Here is a 21,016-nt window from a genome sequence, read left to right as displayed (position 1 = left end):
CAGAGGCACAGCAAAATAATGGGTATAGTTCCCCATACTAAAGGGGTGGCGTAAGCCACAAAACTATGGGCTAGGCTTGTAAATGCCCTCGGGCAGATAGTCTAGTATGAACCTATGAACCTATTAAAACTGACAAGACACTTGCAATCCACCATCAAGTGACATTCAAAAAGTAATGTAATCAAAGTCTGATATGATATCTGAAAGATATGACTTCTGATTATGGCACCTGTATCACAGAAAGCAATATCATGTATGGTATGTTTTTAAGAGTATAGTTACCCTACAAAACATCCTAGAAACCATCCAGGATGAAATAAATTCTTTGGGCTCAAGATATATACTAATCGTAGGACGTGGGAAGGAATGTGTTGTTCCTAAGAAGACTGAGGATGCAATGACATTAAAATACAAAAACAAATCTGGAGGGATAAAAAACATTCTGAACAAAAATTGTAACACATTGTCCCTCTTTCTAGAACTGGCAAGACATTTGGATGAACAACGACTTATAATATACAAAATAGGCAAAAACTTTAAAGAGAAGTTTGAAAGAGGGGTGGAAAGCATCTCCACGACTAACAAAAAACATTGAGCATACAAGTATGAGTTTTGTCACCAGAGCAAGCATATTTTGGAAGGCAGCAAATTATAAATTTTGACCATAACAGAACCTACATGTGTAGTAAATATCATAAATATGGAAGTACTGGTCTTAGATATGTGGCCAACTGTTTGTCATGTGCTTGTTTTTGCACAGAAAAAGCTGAAAGAACACTAAGAAGTTGAATTTACAAGCACATGTATGACATTATTATCAAAAAGATACACGTGCACTTTACAAAAATTCCCTAATATATAGGACCTCAGGTTTTAAGTCTTTTTATATTGGATAATGTTCACATTAATAACACAGAGCTTGGCAGCTAAAGTTAGTCACTGATCCCCCCTGGACTCAATATCCAGTGTACTGATGCTGAGAGCTGCAAAGTTATAACTTTCAATCTTGCACATGACAAAATGCATATTATTTAAATTTTTTTTTACATTCTTTTTTTAAGTTTCAGTTCCCTTATTTATTTATTTATTTATTTATTTTGACATACGTAAACCAACATTTTTTTTTTTAGTTTGATGTTGTCACATGACTTTTTGAATGTCATTTAGTGGTGGATTGCAAGTTTCTTGTAATTTCTGATGAAATCCTTACTGCTCTAAGGATGAAAGTGGTTAACTGTGATTTCATTAAAGGATTTTACTTTATTTCTTGTGTTTGGACTTATTTAACACAGTATTTCTCAGTGTATTTATGATTGTAATTAAATCCCTACATTCTTTATAGCCTGTTGTACAACTAGCAAGATGATTATACTTAAAACTGAGAAAGAAATAGTCATGTTATAACCAAATTCCTATGTGAGACCTAAGCTATAATGAGCCTGTAAGCTGTAATAAAGATACAGGCATAAAACAGAAATGCAAGCGTTTATATAACAGCATTAACATTAAACATAGTCTTCTTATCATAAAACATTTGTTATAATACGATAAAGGAAATTGGAGTGTAAAACAAGACCGACTCAATATTTCCAGGAAAATGAGATTTGGAGAAAGATATTGAAATGGCTTGTGTGTGAGGGGACTTGGAGCAGGAAAGCTGAAGGAAGGTGATATATTGGGAGAGAAACCAAAATGAGGTATTGCAGATATGGAAACTGAAAAGGTCCATTCTCATTGTGCTCTAAAACATTGAAATTATTTACTTCTCTAAGTGTATAGCAACTATTGTTATGCATCTTGCAAAGCTCTTTTTCCATGGTGAAATTCTTTACATATGTTTTTTAAAAGTAAAACAAGTGGGTTACAATCAGATAAATGCTCATAATCCTTTATACTATTAGTGAAGCTTCTGGCAGCCACAACAGAACTGCTTCAAGGACATTTTCACAGCTGTGGAAGTTGCAACACTGCTTACTTAAACTACAGCCTATTCATAATGTCACTCAGATTATAATACACACTCCAGGCTATTGAAAATAATATTAAAGCATCCACACTTCCCTTGCATCGGTCCTGCGGTTGGGCTGCTTGACTCACCTACTGTACACCATTCCAGGTGCTCCCTCCCTGCCATTAAGGTATAAAGAATACCTCCTAGAAGACACCCTTGAAATTTGCCTGCCAGCCAGGCTTCATAGAGAGCTACTACTGTGAGGACTTCCCCACACAAGAATTTGTGAATGTATGTTGCCTGCAACTACTTACTTGTGGACTAATTATTAATACCTATATGTGCTAAGCTCCCCTTCTATGTGTGTGTTTTTTAGCAGCCTACTGCAGACCGCTTGCCACTCTCCCCCCTCCAGTTTTTCTTAACCCTAGAATAAATTGCTATATAAGAGGGGGGGTCTATATTATAAGATAGACAGTTGAAAACATCGAACAACATATGGTTGACACCATATGGTCGATGTCTTCAAACATCGACCTTATAAAAACACAAAAACAAAAAAAGAAAAAAGTAACCTAACGGGTTTAAGCAGGGGGGCAAGCCCCCTGTGCCCCCCCACACACCCCACTACTTAAATATACCAAATCCGAGACCGCACTACATTGCAGTAAACGGAAACCTCCCCTTATGGAGATTTCTGTTTACAAGCTCAAGATTCTGAGCATTCGATATTCTCATGTCGACAATGTCAGATTCAACATTGTCGGCTTTCGAGAATATAATATAGACCCATAAGAGGAATTGCTTATCTCTTCTATATGCTATCTCCTTTTGCCACTAAGTGGCAGCATCTACCATGTAAAAACATAGTAATAACATTATTCTCCAGAGGTTTTTCCTTTTTTAACCAAAAGCTGGTAGATATTTATAATCCTACTCTCCATTTCTATAGCTATTAAATATCCACTCCCTCCTTGTTAAAATAACCACAATTACTGTTAGTAAACAATACCTTCCCTTATTATATAGGTACAAAACCTTCTTTCATTAGTTAAAATATCTGCAGTTACTGATACTTTTCTGCTGTACTCACTTCTCTTGCTCTTGCCCGCTCCGTTCGCCCTTCAGGCTTGCTCCGCTCCCCTACCCTGCCCCCAAATTCCACCCACCCCCACTGCTCCTACACTTATATTCCACATAGTCATATCCCCTCCTACAACAGCCTATCACCATCCCTTAGGTATCAAGTCCACTCCCATACCCCACCATCCTACTTAAAACCTTCCCCTCTCCTAACACTTACCCTCTCCACCTCCATTTATCTACTAAACCTGATATGTACCAACCTCTTACATATTAGCTACCCTCACATCATACTCTAATCTCTCTTACCACTACCTCACCAAGCTTCTCCTCCCTTCTCTATCTACTCCATCTCACACTTATTTCAATATCTGCTTCTCTCTATGTATAACTTACTGCTCACCAACCTTCTACTATTTCAGCTAATCCTTTTACATCATCTCACCACACCCTATTCACCACTGCCCTCCTTCCATAAACATCCCACCAACCCACTCCCAAATGATAAACCGTACTCAAGCAATGTCATCACCATCTCTCCCTCTGTCTTACCCTCAAAAATTCAACTCCCTAAAATAAAAATACCTCCTTCTCACTCCCCATCTTTAAAAAAACAAGACAAAGCTAATGAGATACTACCCACTCACATTAAAGACTAAAAGCTTCCCCACTGCAATACTAATAGCAGGAGACATACATCCTAATCCAGGTCCAAACTCTAACCTTACCTCTATCCCAAACACAACTCTCATCCCAGCCCACCAAACTGCTCCAAAAAAACAAATCTCCTTCTACTCTATTAATACCCGCAGAATTCTCAACAAAGTTAGTCAGTTTCATGCATGGATAGCAAATCATACCCCTGATGCCATTGCAGTAACTGAAGCCTGGCTTAAACCCCACAACCTAGATAATGATATCCTCCCCCCTGGTTATAACATAATTTGTCTTGACCGTAAAAATAAAAAGGGTGGGGGAGTTGCCATAGTCTACTCCAGCAATCTTACTATTTCTCACATTACACATTCCATCCCATCTTTCACTCCAGCAGAAACATTAGCAGTTAACCTTAAACTAAACAGCTACACTACAATCACTATAGTAGCCACTTACATTCCACCAGTAGAAAATATTCCACTACTGGAAAACATTCTCTCCTATCTCTCCCTGAACATCCCAAATAAAACAAGCGTCCTTGGTGACATAAATATCAACTGGCTTACCCTAAATAACCCAGGATCCCCACATAATATTAATTTCTATGGATTTACTCAACTAATTACTAAGCCAACACATTTTAACAACACCCACACTGCAAATACCCTCATAGATTGGACACTTGTCTCAGCTCCATCCAAATATCACAATCCTGAAACTCCTCATGATTCCCTGAGGGACCACTAACCCATAAAGGTGCTAAGATATACTGTTTAGGGAGATATACAAACTATCTCCCTAAACCACACAGATATATTACTAGACATAATCTCTTCAATTGTGACCCAGAAACATTTAATACTCTCATATCTAGAGTATGATGGGACTTCCTCACTCAGCTCCCCCTAGATGAAGCTGTCATTGCTTTCAACTCTACTCTTCTGAATATCGTTAACACATTATCCCCCCCTCGTAAAATTAGGACTAAAGCTACAATATCTCCTTGGCTAACAAAAAACACAAGAACTCTCATGATGGCTAGCGATAAGTCCTGGAAAAAATGGCTACAAACAAAAGACCCAAATGACCTACAAAGATATAAAGAACAAAGAAACCTGGCCAAAAGACTTATCAATAAAGACAAGAAATAATTCTATTATAACCACCAACAACACTAAAATCTGACCCAAAAAAAATCTGGAATGCTATAAATCAAATACTTCATCCTGGAAACCCTACCTCACCCAACCCTACCCCAGAAAAGACACCAGTAGAAACTGCCAACACCTTCAATACTTACTTTGTTGAATCTATATCTAAACTCTTTAACTCCAGTAGCTCCAGTACAATCAACCCCTTAAACCCGGCTTCTTCTTCAACACATTCCTCTCCCAAAATCTTCTCCCTCAAGCCCATCTCCACAACATACATCCAAACCCTACTCCCCAAACTAAAACCATGCTCAGTATCTGCTGATAACATTCCATCTTACTTTCTACAGACAGCTGCCCACTCACTTGCCTTTCCCATCTCTATCATCATTAACCGCTCTATCTCTGAATCCATTGTACCATCCATTTGGAAACAGTTATATACCCTACCTATCCACAAAGGTGGTAACCCCACTGAAATCTCTAACTTTAGACCTACTGCCATCCTCTCTCCTCTGTCAAAAATTCTTGAAAAATGAGTTCATACTCAAGTCATGGATCATCTCTCTCTCTCTACAAAATCTACTTACTCCTACACAACATGGTTTTCGAACAAAGCATACTGCACTTCTATCCATTCTCTATACTATTTCCCAGGCCAGAGATGTCCAAAAACATATATCCTGTCTCTTTCTTGATCTCTCAAAGGACTTTGATACTGTGTCTCACTCTCTACTATTAAACAAACTGTCTAACCTCAACTTCTCCCCTGATACCATGGCATGGTTTGAAAGCTATCTAACTGATAGATTTCAGCCTGTAACATGGGACACTGCTTTATCTACTCCCCTTCCAATACAAATGGGTGTCCCTCAAGGATCCATCTTAGGGCCACTACTTTTCAACATATTCACAAACTTGCTCTATACCTCCTACTCACTCTCCTCTATTATACAATACGCAAATGGCTCTACAGCCATAACAATAGCTAACGCTCACTCCGAACTCTTAACAGCTACCCATTCATCCTTTAACTCAGTAGAAACATGGCTCTCAAAGAACCAACTCATCCTCAACCCTAAATAAACAAAACTCCTACTTTTCCTTCCTAAAACAGCCAAGCACATAAAGTCTTCTTTTACTATCTAGTCACTCAACAAGACTACTATTGTAGTCAAACCTAGCTCTAAACTCCTTGGTATCACAATTCGATGATCAACTTAAATTCGACCTCCACATAAATAACTGTATCAGGAAAACTCACCTTAAATTAGGTCTACTATACAGAAATAAAAAAAATTCTTACTCAGGAAGCTAGAATAGCCCTCACTCACGCCTACCTCCTTCCCTGCTAAACATATTGCTCACAAATCCTTACTAACATTAACACCTCTCTCCGTACTAGACTGGAGACTACATACCACAAAGTTGCTCGATTTGCACCTCAACAACTCTATAGATCTCACCACTGTTTCTCTCTAAGATATTTAAACTGGCTTGAGCTGCCCCACCTCCTCCTTCTCTCTCAGCTCCAAACCATACACTCAATTCTTTATCAGCCATCTTTCTGTCCAACCTTACATGCTATCATCTCAAATATTTCTATGAGGACAAAAATGTAATCTGTTTACTCTCAAAAATGCTCTTGAAGTCTGCTAGCTGATTGCCTTATTCCACTTGTATAAAATTTGAAATAATGACTAATGTTATATGTATGTACTTGGAGCTTTTGTCTCTGGGCCTCTGCTGAAAAAGGGCTTCGGCTCAGTCAGACATTCCCGGTCAACAAATGTAAAATAAATAATAACTAAATAAATAAATAAAATATTTGCAGATATTGTTACCTTACAGATGCTAGGAGAAATCACCATGGTGAACTAAACGCTATCACTTGTCTCCTAATATCACATAAATCTACTCTCCTTACCAGTGAATAGGGATATTTCCCACCAATTAAAATGATAGTATTAATCAGGGAACAAATCTAGTCGTTGACAAATTCTGATGAAGGAAGTCTTTTACTGGTCAGATAACCTTTCAAAACAACCGTGGAGGAAGGCGGCTTCAACAAATTAGGACCTGCCATATGGAACAAACCACCAAATGACATAAAAACAAAACAAAACAAAAAAAAAACAGCCATCATCAGCATTCAAAACTTCCTTAAACACATCCAGGAGGAAGCTATGATCACCTGGTTTGGTGACACTGAATAACAAATGAGTGTTAAATACAACTAGTCTCAATGCATAATACTATATATAACTGAACAAATGCCCTAACATGTAAATACTAGGTCTATATTAGATCACCGAACCAAACGCTTAGGTAAGCGAATGGTGATTAATCGACCCCATATAAGCAAAAGCTTACAAAACCGAACTGTCAGAACAGCGCTGTTCCAACAGAAAAAAAAAATGAAAGCACATTAAAACATGAGATTAAGTGGGAGGCGTCACCCCCACATCCCCAAATGTGGGGGGCTGTGCCCCCACACACCCCTACTTAAATATACCAACTCCAAGACTGCACTACAGTGGCGAAAACGGCAAAGTACCAAAGCAGCCAAGTGAATTATTTTCCAGGGAAAGAATTTGCTTACATGCCGCTCCGATATTTTGCAGTTTCAGTTTTGTCAGTTCGACCAAGACACATTTAAAACATGCGTCTTAAGTCTGCTGATAGGAACCCTAAATACTTAAATAATGTAAATACTGTAATCTGTTTGTAATCTTCACTGTTAAAATCAATGAATACTGTAATCTATTGTTAATATTCTGTGCTAATGCACACTAACCTTGACTCTTGTAATCTTTATTTGCCTAATTATTTATTTATTAATTGTCATATTATTTTTCTGCTCTCTGTTCTCCAACCCAGTTAAATAACAAAAATAAAAAGAGTAAAAAAAAAAAAGAATACTTTGTACTGCAACACAAACAACATGTAGAAATGATGTGTAGGGTGGGTATGAGAGAGCTAAGCAGATGAAGTTTAACTGCATAACTCTTAAAAGGGTTTCAGAGGCAGTGGACAGTTGCTACCCAGTCCTAACAGCATGTATGATTCTTGTCAAGTCCTTCAGCACTGTACCCCATGCTGGAATTGTTAACATGCTAAAAGAAGAGAGGGGAGACCCGTATATGATAGAATGGATTGTAAACTGGCTGAAGGATCCAACTCCCACAGCTAAGGTGGGAGGTGTCACTTTAGAAAGTAAGAAAGTAATCAGTGAATTACTCCAGAGATTGTACTGGGAACCCTTCTTTTTGATGTTTGCTTTTCTGAGCTCCCTTTGAATAACACTGACCTAAGGCTCTCAAAATTCATCAATTACTGCAAGTTGAGCATCATTATCCATTCCCCTGATACAAGTGTTTCAGAAAAATATAGTACATAAAAAATGGTGTAATGAGAAAGGACTCAAACTAAATTCAGAAAAGTGCAGTATTGATACATTTGTGAATGGTTCATAAGCTACACCCTTAAACATAGCCAGTACCTCACTCCATGTGGACACAGTAGTCAAGATTTTTAGCAACTAGCTTAATACTTCCTGCACCTTTGATTACCATATAGTAACAATAGTTATGAAAACCTATCTACACAGATAATTTCCAAATATATTTCATCTATGCTTTGAAATACATTGTATGTTTATTGACTGTTTTTATTTTGAAATGTCAAAAATGTATTATCGTAAAAAAAAAAAAAAAAAACTGTAGTGATATCCTTGTTTTAGAGCTTTTCTCCATGTGCTTCCATTGAAAATGGGCATTTCAGTCGCTGGATAGACTTTCCTGGTAAACAAAAACAAATAAATAAATAAAAATAAAAACTAAGTCTAGGTCAAAGAAGTTTGGCATTTTCTATCTGTACTCTGCCCTAATTTGACCAGTTATTGACTACAGTGCCCCACCCCACTCCCAGCATGTACCTAACCAGACATATCATGCAGCTAGAAAGACCCCAAATGTTACTGATGAAAAAGATTATTGGAATAAAAGTTTTTAGTTGCCAAGGCAGACTAGAAGCTCCATCTGTTATTCTATCTCTTATAGTATCTTAAGTGGAGAACCAGTCTGTACCATTAAATACCCTATGCTAATGGATCTTTTTATGCCTTCCAGAATGAGGGGCTATACAAACAACTGGACCAAGGATCAGAGTGTCCACCACCATGTAAATAAATTACTTTGGAGAGATAGATTCATTACCCAGTGCATGCTGCATCGATGAAAGAAATTGTCCCTGCTTGTTAATCAGAGTGACACCCTTGCCTCCTTCACTTCTAATCTTGAAGAGTGGACTGGTATCCGCAACTTTCTCCACAGCATGATACTTTTTTTTTCTAAAGGATGTGAAGGCTAAATCTGGAGGTTGGCATTCGGCAAGATATGCATAGTTTTCAGACTTACTTGCCTTGTAGATCCTGTGATCTCATTGGTGGAAGTTAGAAGATATATACTGACTACAAAACACTGTCTAGGATGTAAGCTATAAGACACTCATTATCGAGAAGGCCAAGAAAATAGGGTGACAGGATAACTTTTAAGTGACTTTGAGGAGAAGGGTGATGACAACAACAGTAGAACTGAGAAGGCAGTTGGAGTAGGAAATCAATCAATGGGGGAAAAAGAACTGGAAAGGTTACTGAAACAACAAAGGGTAAGAGTAGTATAAGAAAGTTAAATAATTAAAGAGTGGCTTTATTAACAGGAAAATTTGAATAAGTGCAACATAACTGGAAGCTGAATTAGAGAGGAAAACAATGAAATAATGAATGAAGAGATGAGTGGCACGAAGTTACTAGCTTGACAACTGAGATATCAAAGAGAAAATGACATACCCTTAACCCTAAAGGTCAGGCATGGATTGAGAATAGTACAGGGAATACAGAAATTAAAATGCACATTTCCATAATTTCTCTGAAAAGCGGTATTACAAATCTTAGATCTAATTAATTCTGACATTGAAAATCTCTTAACCCTGGAGCAGTTTGGCTTTGTGAAATGAAAGTCCTACTTCTTTATCTGCATTAATTAATTTGAAAAAGTAGCCAAAGCTGTAAATAGTGGGTATGCAGTACATACGGCAAAAATGGACATGACCAAAGCCTTTGACATTATTCCCCATGGAGGTATAATCTACAGTCTTGAAAATCTGAATATAAATCTTTATGTTGTGCAGTGGATAACGAACTGGTTGCCTGCTAGAACCTATGTGGTTAGAGATGTAGGTGTCACTTCTGGAAGCAAAAAAGTTACCAGCTGTGTACAATGAAGCTGTTGGGTCCTCTCCTGTTAAGCATCAATTTCTCTGACTTTCATTCCGATGCTTCTGGCCAGTGGTTACAGACAACTATAAATTAGGTGGTGTTATTTCAATAGTCTAAGGACTCATAATTGCTCTAGCATGAGTTAACAATGATGCAAAGATACTGCTTTGAAATTAAAATTAGTCATTTAGATAAACAGTTCATTTTCACATAACACATAGGTGAAACACATCTCCAATCAGACACTGTTATAAGGGCCTAGATCCTTCTTGTTGATAATTCCTTATTGTTTGCACATCATGTCTGCCCAGTAGTACAGAAAGCCTTCCTCCTGGGACATTTATTTTGCAAAGGCATCTCCTTATATTTAAAGAAGTTTTAATTCTGCTTTACTCATATTTTATCAAACCCATTATTTACTATAACACCTCTTGGCATGTGTTTTTTTTAACATTTCACTCAGCTTGAAATACATTTATTATATTCAGGCAGTGCATTAACTGTCTTACGCTGACTGATAATGATCTCTTGCTCAACACAAATAATCTGGTTTATGAGAGATGCAAATATATATCAAATCAGGAGGCTTCACTGTCATAAAAAGCCATGGACTTGGAGTAACATACATTTTCACCATATTTTTCACTAAGCTGCACTAAAATGTCTTCTACCCAGACTGTAGAAAAATCATACCAATACCTTCTAGATCCATGAAGAATAGGTCTCAGTGTAAATCCAACACATCACCTTCAGACACACTTTCATCAAAAAGTCACTACAAGTTAAATTACCTCAAATCTACTACACCAAATAACTACAAATAAAAATGTTTTATTGATCAGTGACTCTCTAATTAGGCACACAGATTCACCACTCAATAGGTTGGACCAAGGATGAAGGTGAGCTTTCTTTCAGGTATCAGCATCTCGGACATCTCATAGGCCCTTGAAACCCTTTCACCAAACAAATATGACTAGAACATGGTGGTAGTGGTCCACATGGGAGTAAATGTCTTTGGTTGCAAAAACCTGAGGAACATGCAGAGAAACATGTTATTCGCCATGCTTGCTACAAATGCAGGCAAAACACTGGTTCTGAGTGGAGTCCACCCATTTTTCAAAAATTAGGTTGATATACAAAGAAAAGATAACTGTTTTCAGCAATTGGTTAAAAGTTATCTACTCTGGTGGCATAAAAGGGATAATATCTTGTCTATAGCCCAGCAAACCCAGGTTCAACTAATGACACAGGTGACTGATGGAGTGGCTGGGAGGGAAGGGTGTTACCATCCCTGTTGGGACATCTCTGATGATGATTCCAGGTGGAGGCTGGGACAACATTATCAATGATTCACTGGGTGAAACATCGCACATCCCTATAGCAGGCCTGTCCTGGACTCTACCACAGGATTTTTGGGGGAAGAGGGAGAGAGAGAAGGAAGAAGGAAGGCAGGTCATTAAAAAAATAACACTTAGAAGATGAACAAGGAACCCCAGGACACTAATATGATGCTCACTTGCACCCTGGCTCAAAGTTTGGCATTGGATTGGGGGTGAATTGGAGTGCCAGTAGACCCAGGAAAGAACATGGGGGCACTTGAAAGCTGTCAGAATAACAGTAAGGGGAGAAAAGAATTACAAAATAAATGGCTAAAACATTGGTGTGGTGCCATTCTAGGGGGATCCAGTATGTGTTATCATGCGATGAGATGCCTGGCAGTCTTACTTGCTTTACAGAGGATTGTTTGCACCTCTCATTTCAAGACTTTCTCATGTGGCAAAAGTTTTTTGCAGCTCCTATAGTACCTCTTTTAGGCAGATTTCAGCTAACAGACATCACAACGTAGTCTGAGCAACAAACTGTCTGATAATGAGAATCGACTGCATTTGGAATGCATCTGTATTTGTGTAATTACTGAAACTCGATATAAATGTATAGTAAGCAATCTCTCAGTACCTAAGTTTGTAGATTGGGACAGTGTCTCCATATTTGCTATGGAACATATCACCTCCATACAGGTTCACAGATACCTACAAATTGAACTAATTGATTTCCAAATCATACTAAACATGACTGACTGTGAGCTTTTAGCCTGTTACAGGGCACCATGTAAGCCCCCTGAAAATCACTTATGGTTCCCAAATGTCTCACTTAATAAACTGGAGTCCCTATATTTCCAATAAAGGCTATGCCCAAATGTTTTTAGATTTGATAAAAAAAAAACTTCCAGAACCAGATTGTTACCAAACTCAGAGGATATAATATCTTTATCCTTAGAACTTCACTGGTTAATTTGGATATAAAGAAGTTAAAAAAAAATCAATGTACACAAATTACATTAGACCCAGCATTGTAAAGCTTGGCTTGAGATGATTGTCACATCGGAAGTGAAACCCCGACCCCATGTGCAAAATTGGGAAAGGGGTTGTAGATGGATTGATGGATCTTCTTCTTGAAACATGAGCAAATGACTAGAAATAAATACTTTATATTATACACAGCTAAAACAAACAGGGAAGAAGGTGTTTTTTTTTTGTTTGATTTTTTTTTCTTTTTTTTTTTACTTTCATTTTAGGGCAGGAAAGGAATGGAATATGTTGCCTTTAATGGTTTAGAAAGGCAAATAATTTGTACTCTTTTTAAGAGAATGGTTTATTTATTCTGTGGGAGAAAAAGTGTTTTGGAGATTCTGATAGTGACCTAGTATGAGGTTTAATAGTCCTTAAAGATATTGCAATATTTTAATTCAAGAACATTCTTTGTTTTGCGTTTTTTGCCCCTGCAGCCTGCTAGTCACCAGCCTCTTCTATGGCTGATTGACCCACTCATTCCCTTATCACAGTGGACATCAGGGATGGTTTGAGGATTTTTTCTTACACAGCCCTACATCCCCCCAGATATTCTAATTGGTGAAGGACGACTCAAATAAGCAGTTAATATTGATTGTTGCTGACATCCAGAAGGGATGTTACTAGCAAGTAGCCTTGCATGCCAACTTTGAAGTATAGGAGGAGATGTTTAACCTGCCTTCTAATTGAAGAAATCACATCCTCAGTATGTGTGTACCCTGAGCACCTGACACCCATCCTTTCCTGCTGGGAGAGGTAAGTGGGCCATGCCTCTTCATGCTTCTTCTTCCCTCCATGCACACCTTGCTTAGTGCTAGGACTATTAACTTCTGATAACCTGGGTCACCAACAAGGCTTAATCCCTTTGCATCATGGAGCCAAGCAACTAAAGAATGTCTTGTGGTTATCTTTTGTTGACATGGCAATGTTTAGTTGATAATCAGTTCTCCAGAATTTAATCTTCCTTCACAGTTCTTTGTTGACCATTGTTGAGGGTGATTTTGTTATGCTGAATGTTTATTCTGTTCTTTAGGGCTATTATCTTTTTTTCCTTTTATTGCCATCTGTTTATGGCTGACTTTCTTCAGAAAGATTTATGTCTACATTTTTTGTTTTGCTTGTGGCAAATAGGACCATTATCATTTATGCAAGAGCTGAGTTGGGAATATAAACTTTGGATGTGTGTTTGGCAGTATTATGAGGGGTAGGATATTGTTGGACCATCACTCTCAAGGCATTACTGCATGAATGGAGACTGGTTTTGAAACAGTCCCTAAAGATAATTGGGTTGGTTGCTAACCTGTACTAAGACTGTGTGGTGAAGACAACAGCGTGGTGATCTGATTTAACCAGCGAAGGTATAACAATCAGTGAGGAACAGACAGGGGTTATTTTTGCTAAGAGAAGGCCGAGTATGTTGAGACCCTAATGGGTGAATGATTTGATGAAGGAAATTTGCAATAATAAAGCCAAAGAAGCATTGAGCATTTGTATTTCTAGGTTTAGATACATTGGTTTATGGTAAGGTGGCTCAGGATGGTGTTTGGCTTAATAGAAAAGAGTTTATTATGATATGTTTTGTGATTTGCAGGTGTCAGGAATTATGTTCTGTAGTTTGTCAGGATATAGTATGAAGTGTTGTTAACTAATATAACTAAATGAAGGCGTTTAAGGTTATTGTCCTAGTTGATTATGGTACAGATGATGGCATTTTGGATAAAGACAGAAAGACATGTCACAAACAGCATTATTGATATCCTCACTTGTATGCCCAAAAGAGTGGTTGACAGACAAGCCTGATAAGAAGAGAGTGCTGTTGCTATTCTGGACCAGGTTTCAGTGATACCACAAATATCCATAGTTTTCCAGAATTAGGAAGGCCTTGAGGAAAGGCATTTCTAGTTTTGAATCCTAGATGTGAGCAGCTCTGCTTTTATATTTTTAGTATTTTAATTTTTATTTATTAGTTTGGAAATCTGAGTAGATTGGTATTGCGTGCTATGTATGGTTGTGGAGAAAGTGTTAGCCAGTATGTAAAAACCCTAATGAGCTAGATGCAGGACATAGGATCATAGGATCATAGGATCATAGGAAGTTAATAGACTATTGGCCCAGAGGCCCTTATAAGCTTAGCCAAGAGTTTAGCCCATGTTTAAAAAAGTCAGCACCTAAAGCCCCTGTCCAGCAGAGACACAGGTGGAATCCCAGGGGTGTATTTTCTGTTTGCCATCCAGTTATCCAGGTTGTACTTAAAAAGGGATAATGAGGTACTCTGCTGATGTGGAGAGGGTGTCTATTCCACAGTTGGGGGAGTCTCGGGGCCACAAATCTGTCACGCTAACAAGTCCTAATGATATTACAGACCAGGTTAAGGTCAGGCATACAGCTTACTTGAGTGGAGCTTGACTTGTGGAGATGCAGCAGTCCCATCAAGGTGGGGTTTGAGATTGCTTTGCATGCCAGACAGAGGTCACCTCTGAGGAGTCTGTATGAGACTGAGTAGAGGGACAGAGCTTTTAGCTTATCTGTGTAGTGTAGATATTTGAGGCCCTGGATTCTCCTGGTGAGGAACCTCTGTGGTCTCTCCACTGCTGCATGTGCTTTGCAGGTACATGCTGAAGGTGGTGCTGTACTCAATAACTGGTCTTATAAGAGAAGAATACAGGGATGTTATGACCTCTTTGTCCCTGGATGAGACTCCTTTACTTATGAGGTGGGCCATGTAGAAAGCTTTACATACAATGGAAGCAACATGGTGGCCAAAAGTCAAGTTGCTATCAGCCTGGGTGCCCAAATCCCTCATTACTGATTGAGTGCTTGGGACGTTGTTATTAATGTGATAATATGTGGGGAGGTCACTCTTCCCAAAGCTTGAGGCCACGTTTCTGGCACTAGTAATTTTTTAGGGTGAGACCCTCTTTTAGACGACGTCCAAATCACTTGGGGAATTGATAACAAGGCCCAGCTTGCATTCATCTGCAAACTTGGTCATCCATAGCCCAATGGTTTTGGTCTTCACCTCAGAGAAGTATATCCCAAATAACAGGGGCCCCAAGACTAGTCCCTGGAGTATGCTGCTCATTACAGGTCTACTGCTTGAGGTGGCTTCTCCTGGTTTGATTAAGTGGGTTCTATCAGTGAGCCAATTTGCTACCCATCTGGTAACATATGGATTGATGCCTAGTTGAGAGAGATTATCTATTATGTCCAAGTGGGGAATAGTGTCGAAGGCTTTTGCCGGGTCAAGGTAGGTGGTGTGCACCATCTTTCCCTCATCCATGGCTTTGATGAGTGTCTCAAAGAAGTCAACCAGATTTAACAGACATGACCTCCACTTGACAAAGCCAAACTGTGTGAGGTCGAGTGTTTCGCGGTTGCCAATGTCCTTGTTAAGGAGGACCATGATAATCCATTCCATGGCCTTGCAGATCAGGCTAGTTAGGCTGATGGATCTGTAATATCCCGGATCGGTGGATGCTCTGCCTTTGTGTAAAGGGATGACAGTGGCTGTCCTCCACTCGGCTGGGACAAAGCTGGAATTCAGACTTTGGATGGATAGTGTGCATAATGGTGCTGCAAGTTCATGCCTGAGTTCATGAAGGATGCAGCCTGGGTTGTTATTGGGTCCCATGGAGGCTATATTTTTTGTCTTTGAGGGCAGTGATGACCTGTTCCCTAGAGATAAGGGGTGGGGGACAGGTACTGGGGATGTCCTGATTTACTGATGGGGGGCAGAGGGGTGATGTTTTCACTAAATCTGTCAGCCAGTAGGTTGGCTATATCTACAGCATTTGTGTATGTCATATCCTTGATCAGCAGTTCTGAACAGATCTGGGTGCTTCCTTCGAGACTGCGGATATATGTGAAGAAGGCCTTATCATTGTCTCTAGTAGATGTGGCCAATTTGGACTTGAAGTTGGTTTTAGAGGATTTCACTAGTGCTCTTATTTGCTTGTTCAGGCTAAGGAGAGATTGCTTCCAATTGGGCACTTGCTCCTTCTTGGTCATGGACAGTAATTTTTTTCTTTTGTTATATAGTTTATTTATTGCATATGTCCACCAGACAGGTTTACTCTTCCTTGCGGAGGATGATTTTGTCCTGTCAGGTATTCCTGATTCCATACATCTATATAAATGCTTGTATAGTACTTTGGTGTAGATTTGGACATTGGTGCCAGTTCCTGCAGAAGGGGAGGGGGCTGTGAAGCTGTTTATACCAACCCTCAGGAGGTTGTAATCAGCTTTGGAGAAGTATTTTTGTTTGACCCTAGCTAGAGGGGGGTCAGGGTAGATGGCGACTTTGAAAGTGACCACTTTATGGTTAGATTTTACCAGGGAGGATGATCCTGTAGGGGTGCTGCAGTGGTTACCCATGTTGGTCAATACCAAGTCCAAGATATTATCACCTCTTGTGCAGGTATTGACTAGCTGTTCCAAGGCATTTGCACTGATAAAATTGAGGAATCTCAGGGAATTTGTGTTCTGGCATGAGTAGTTTTTCTATTCTATGGTTGGGTAAGTAAAGTCACCCAGGATCAGGATAAAGGGTTGAATCTTGATAGATTCAAAGAGGTCGAGATAGGTGGAGTGGGCATCTTGAGTCAGATTTGGGGGCCTGTAGCTAGCTATGATTTAAATAGGGATCTTGTCAATAGTTAGTTAACTGCACCTGGACTGTTTCCTGTGTTTAATAATATTTGACCAGCCTGGAGGTGTGTGTGTCTTTAATATATATTGAAACTCCACCTCCTTTGGCTTTGTCACCCACAGTTTGGGGTCTGAATGCATGACAGGATGAGTAATCAGGTAAGGCTGGTGTGCTCTCCACAGCTTTGAACCAGGTTTCTGTGAATGCACAAATGTCAGCATCTTCCAGGGTTAAGAATGCTTGTAATGAGTGCAGTTTCATGTTTAAACTCCTAGCGTTTAGCAGCATGACCTTTAATTTGCATTTTGTTGAAATTTTTATGTTGGTAGTATCGACCTCATGACTTTTCCTAAAAAAGGCACTATGGGGGAGGCAAGAGCCTTTGCCAGAAGCCTGAAGCCCAAGTAAGACAGATGCAGTCCATCTCTAGCAAAGCATCATGGTCTGTCGATCATATCTTCCCAGGCTGTCAGGTACTGGATTCACCTGGAATGACACCAGAAACTAAGCCAATTGTTAAAGCCAGTCATTTTCTGTTTGTATTGAGGCAACATTCTGGGTGATGGTAGAATGCTGCTTAAGGCTAGGAACATACCTGCCTGGGACACATGTTCAGCAAGCTTGATCATGTCGCTCTTCATATTGTCCAGGGAGGTACGTCTCAAGTTGTTCACACCAACATGGACTATGACAGAGTCATAACAGTACCTGTTGTTGAGAGACCTGCATGCATGTGTGATATGGTGGATTCTGGCACCTGAAAAACAACTAACCGTGACTTTCTTTTTATCCAGCCTGTTGAGATGCACATCTGTGAGTCTCACAATGGATTCTCCTAAAACTAATATGTTGGGTTTATAGTTAGGCCTTAGTGGTTGCAAGACACTGGTGTGTGGACTATGTGTGGTATGTGGTGTGGAGGGTTGTGGAGTTTGCATGTGTTTTTGCCCCTGAGTTCTCCTTTGTTTGGGTTTGTTTTTGTTGAGAACCTCTGAATATGTGGGGGTGTGTTGTGTAGTTGTGGGTGGTGTCTGAGGTGTAGTGATTTTGTTGACAACCTGTGGAAAGGGAGAAAGGAGGAACAGAAGGTAATTCAAGGTTAAGAAACTAAGGGGGTTGGCCTTCCCAACTGTTCTCTCTGTATTAGGTAGAGTGACATAATGAGACTCGACTGGGAGGAGTGCCCAGATCAAATTTACAGTAGGGGCAGGCAACTGGAAAGCCGCCAAGTTTAAGAACAATACAACAATAGGGAGGGAGGGTTGGAAACTATGCTACAGCTGCTAGCTACATTATTTTAGGCAGAAAACAGTACAGAAATGTTTATCACAGCAGAAAAAAACAGCAGTGGAACATGAATTGAACGTTTTAAACAGAAAACGAGCAAGGAGACTCTACAGAATGCTTTTAACTGCAAACAAATCAATTATATGATACACTCCTTGGCAGGAAATAAGAACAAACAAACAAACAGATGCTTAACAAATGGAGAACATTTCCAGTTAATACCTTCCACACACAGTGAAACTAGCCCAAAAAGCTTTAGAAACAGTGTGACAGTAACAAAAGTGATTTAACAGGCCCAGTAAGACAGACAGTTATAGTACAACAGTACAGATTAGTTTATAGCAATAAAATAAAGTATAAAGTAGGTAGCAGGCAATAAATGGGTTAGAATAAGCAATAACTAGTAAAATAAGCAAATAAACAGGATACTTATTGTTTTATGCCACAGATCAGAGGTGTGGTCAGTGCCTCTCCTCCGTTCATCTCAGTGTGAATAATCCTTTGAGAAATGGGCAGGACTGTCTTCCATCTCTTTTCTATTTATGATTTTCAATAAATGTGAAACTTACTCTTTCCTAGTAAACTTGCCAAAGAGGAAAACTCATTTTTCCAAGGGACAATGGCGTCAGAGTTGATTATAAAAAGCTTGTGATAAGAGGTAAGTGAATGTGGTTCTAACTCCAGTTTGTGTTAACTTTCTGAATGTTATTTTTTTTTTTTATGTGTGATCCTTATCTCCACCACAGACCCTTCATATTACCTCTCAATTACTCCTTCTCAGACAGTGATCTCTGGGGTGGGGCTGGGGTTTTATATAGAAGTTGAATCTGGATGGATAAAAGTGTCCTAATACCTAGGAAGAAAATGTGCAATTTTGTTGTCTACAGCTCATTATAGTATCATGCATGTGGCCACTGAGATTCTGCCCATGACTCTTATTTTTATTTTATTTATTTATTTTATTTTTTTTATTGTAACCTTCAGTGAAGGCTTGGGAGAAAAGCCCCATAGTGAACGACATTTAATACACATGGCATGTACATACCTAGTATTAAAATGAAAAATCACATGAAAATACTTTATACAATATTTTACAGTTTTTAAGCGAGATCTAAAATTTGGGAGTCCAACAACAAATAGTTGATTTTTTTTTTTTTAGTTAGACAATTAGTGTTACAATGAAAAAGAAGTTTTGTGTAAGAGGAGGAAATTATTATTAGATTAACCTGGTGTAGAACAGGAACATAACCAAGAGTTATTTAGGTAGTATTATAAGAACCTTTGAACAGAGTGGAAGCTTTGAGTGCATCTGGAGAGTGTTGGTACGAAGTTCCAAAATTTAGCAACTTGACATCCATATAAGTTCTGTCCTATAGATATGTGAGGTTTTTAGATTAATAGTAGGTTATAGTCTTTGGATAACAGTGTTTGGTTAGCAATATATTATGGTGGAGATTGCTTAAAGCAGGGTGGATATTCATGTTAAGGACTTTTTGAAGGCAATGCTAAGTCGTATAGGTTTCTGTGATAATTGTAGCCATTTTAGGTATCTAAGTGCTGTACAGTGGTAAGCACAGACAGGGATGTTTATTGCGAATCTACCTACTTTATTATAGCAGTGCTCAAGCTTTATTTTTTATGATACTTGGAGGTTTGTTAGTATAGGACTATCACAGAGAGGGTAGGGAAGTAATTAGATGGTGACTAGTGCATTTTTAGTTGATTCTATAAAGAAGTTTTCAGTTCTGTACAGCATGTCAAGTTTTTGATGTGTTTTCTTTATGGGGGTTTAGACATCAGATCGAATTTGAGGTCAATCTAATAGTTTTATATCGGAGGTAACTTCAATGGTTATAATGTTAATGGAGTACATACTGAAATAAGAATTCAGATTCTTGGCATTCTCCCTCATCACATAGATTCTAGAATGATGAACCACTGAAAATGTAGCAGAAAGATAAATGAATTTATTTCTACCAGAGCAGGAGGTTATATTCAACTCTGCAAGTATGATTTTGGAAATTTTCCAACGTTAATGTAAATGAATGAAAATTAAACCCAGTCTTCTAGACTATGCAGGCCATTATAACTAAATAGAATTGCAGCATCTGTTTAGAGGTGTTCACTGTTATGACAATACCTCTCAACTGTACCTCATTTTTGAATCTTAAAAATTCTGCACGCTGTGTTGTTCCTCAATGAAGGGCCTTCGCACACATTCATTGTTAAGAATTTTTTTAACACCCATCCATGGTAAGCAGTACTGGATAATATGGAATCATATAATCATATTAGTTCATCAGAAGAATGCTTTAAGTATGAAAAAAAACAGCCAATAACCCTCCTGTTAGCTTCTTAGTTAAAGCTGTTAGTGTTTCATGTTTTATGTTTTTGTTCTACATTGTCAAAGACAGTGTTCCACATTTTGGAGATGAAAGGTTAAGAGGTGTAGTTACAACTACTACTGCATGGCTGGAGACTTTTGGTGGGAATACCCTACTTTAGTTATGCAAGTATGTATTATATTTTTATTTTGTTATTTGGTATGTGTGGATTGTTGGAAAGGGCATATCTCAATAACAAACCTTCTTGTTATCAGTGTAAAGTGCCATT

The sequence above is a fragment of the Protopterus annectens genome, chromosome 13.part0, assembly GCF_019279795.1.
Source record: "Protopterus annectens isolate FY-2018-M chromosome 13.part0, PAN1.0, whole genome shotgun sequence".
Taxonomy (NCBI): Eukaryota; Metazoa; Chordata; order Ceratodontiformes; family Protopteridae; genus Protopterus; species Protopterus annectens.
Note: the sequence above shows the minus strand (reverse complement) of the source record.